General features: G+C 34.2%; 1 non-coding gene across 1 annotated transcript; it reads left to right on the top strand.

The window, feature by feature from the left end:
• Positions 1-1,629: 1,629 nt before the first annotated feature.
• On the top strand, positions 1,630-1,741 carry LOC121208743 (small nucleolar RNA R71). Its single transcript, XR_005903869.1, has one exon. It is a non-coding gene; the product is annotated as a small nucleolar RNA R71 (small nucleolar RNA).
• Positions 1,742-2,708: the final 967 nt, after the last annotated feature.

Raw genomic sequence — 2,708 nt, 5'->3', positions numbered from 1 at the left:
TATTTCTTTACTGTTGCGTCGATAAACCCAACGGCATGACATTCTTTATTGTCATCTACACACTTCATAGCATTGAAAACATTAAAAGTTGTTTGTTGGTCATTAACCCTTATTGTTAATTCACCTTTCCACATATCAATTAATGTTTTACAAGTGGCTAGAAAAGGTCTTCCAAGAATAATTGGTACCTCTTTATCCGCTTCACATTCTAGAATAATAAAATTTGCTAGAAAAATAAATTTGTCAACTCTTACCAATACATCTTCAATTTTACCTTCCAGATGTGCATTAGAACGACCAGCTAGCTGCAGCATTACTGTTGTGGTTCTCGCCTTCCCAATTCATAGCTTCCTGAAAATAATCATAGGCATTAAATTTATACTTGCACCTAAATCACATAATGCTTTGCCTACATAATGATTTCAAATTTAGCAAGGAATAGTAAAACTCTCTAGGTCCTTCAATTTTGGTGGAAATTTGTTCATCAACATTGTTGCGCACCCTTCAGTGAGAGAACAGTTTCAAATTCCCCTAATTTGTGCTTTTTGACAATACGTCCTTCATGAAATTTATGTAATTAGACATTTGCTCCAACGTTTCCACCCAATGGTATGTTGATATGAAGTTGCTTCAGGACATTCAAGAACTTTTTAAATTGAAAATCTTACTTTGAATTCTAAAATCGCTGAGAAAAAAGTGGTGATGGCCTTCTTTCGAATTGTTAAGGTTGTTTTGTTGTGGTATTCTTATTGGCAACATGAGCTAATTCTACTTCAATTTTTTTCTGTTTGACCTTCTCAGTTGTAGATTGCTCTTCTAGAGGTTCTGAAATCTTCTTATGTATGAAATCTGAGTTATCTTCTTCAACATTGGCATCATTAACAACTCCAGATAAGTGAGTACCACTTCTGAGTGCAATGGCTTAGCAGTGCTCTTTAAGGTCTTGAGTTTAAACCTACTTGATTTTCTAAAGCTCTTAAAGGTGCTGCTTGACTCTGAATTACAACATCATTCTTAGCCATGTATTGCTTCAACAATGCTTCCATCGATGAAGAATATGATACTAAAATTTGCTGAACATTTTGCCAGGGCATGGGTTGCTTATATCTAGGTGGTGTACTTGGGACATTTTGTCGAACAGCATTACTAGAATTTTCCACCCCTTGATTACTCCAACTGAAATTCGGATGTTGTTTCCATCTTGGATTATATGTATTGAATTATGGGTTATTATTTCAATTAAAATTTCCCATGTAATATATTGAGGTTGGGTTCGATGAGCATTCATCAAAAACATGATCTTCTCCACAATAAACACATGTTAGCTCGTCTGCTTTCATTTTCTACATTGCAGCTGGTCTCTTCATTGTTCTAATGATATTGGTTAGGGATGATACCTGAGCTGTTAATGAAGTGATCGCGTCTAGCTTTATAGATCCAACAACTCTTCTGCCAATCCCAACTCTTGTAGTAAGATATTGATAATCATTATTTGTTATCCTTTCCAGAATTTCATATGCCTCATCATGTGATTTATCTAACAAAATGCCATTGGCAGATGCATCAACTACCATTCTTGTATGTGCATTTAATCCATTGTAAAACATTTCTATATGCGTCTAGTGTTGGAAGCCATGTATCGAGCATTTTCTGATTAATTCCTTGAATCGTTCCCAAGTTTCATACAATGTCTCATCCTCATATTGCCTAGCCAAAAATAGGCAATATCATTCCTTAATTTGGCATTCATATTTGGAGGATTGTACCTTAACAAAAACCTCTAAAAAGTTCATTCCAAGATGCAACTGTTCCTGACAGAAAAGCATTCAACAATGCTATGACACAATCTTGCAATGAATAAGGAAATAGCTTAAGTCTCAAGGCATCTTCAGTAACACCCTGTTGCTTGAATGAATCACAGACCCCTAAAAAGATCCTAAATGAAGTTGTGGATCTTTAGTAGGTAATTCACTAAACTGTCCTACTATTTGTAGCATTTGAAACATCACTTGTTTCAACTCAAAATCCTGAGCTTGAATATTTCGCCTGACAATCCCTAGATTCAAATAATCCAAGATTGGCACTACATGATCTCTAATAGGTTTGTCTCTATCATCTATCACAGAAGGAATATCAGTGTCCCTACCATTCAGATGTAATGGATCTTCTCTGCCTAGATCATTTCCAATTCTTGCCCTTTCTCATAATTCTTTTCTCCTTCTCCTCAAAGTTCTCTCAATTTTTGGGTCAAAAGAATACTCTTCTTTCTCGGGAATGCCTATACTTATAAACTAGCAGAAAACTTAAAAAGAATAAGAAACAACTAAGTAAGCTAAAACTAACATATTTAAATAGATAATAACAATAAAATCTCACAAAATTACTGATCCCTGATAGCAGTGCCAAAAACTTATCGCGTGTGAATATGTAACGCGAATGTGCAAGTATACATGTCGAATCAAGTAATAAAGTGATAAGTAAGATCATCTCCATAGGAATCAAAATAGATTAAAATGGTTGAGTTATCACTATGAACTGTACTAATTAAGCTATACGAAAATGAAAATAATAACAATTTGATAAGTAATATTAATGTATGAAATATTAAGATTAACTACTGAATAAATTGTTGTGGCAAGTCTACGAGACAAAGTTAGGAGGATTTATGTTGTTGAAAGGGAAGGTTGGAATTACTCAGATTATATCTT

Source organism: Gossypium hirsutum, chromosome A10 (genome assembly GCF_007990345.1).
Source record: "Gossypium hirsutum isolate 1008001.06 chromosome A10, Gossypium_hirsutum_v2.1, whole genome shotgun sequence".
Lineage (NCBI taxonomy): Eukaryota > Viridiplantae > Streptophyta > Magnoliopsida > Malvales > Malvaceae > Gossypium > Gossypium hirsutum.
The sequence above is the reverse complement of the archived record's forward strand: the minus strand, read 5'-3'. Positions and strand labels throughout refer to the sequence as shown.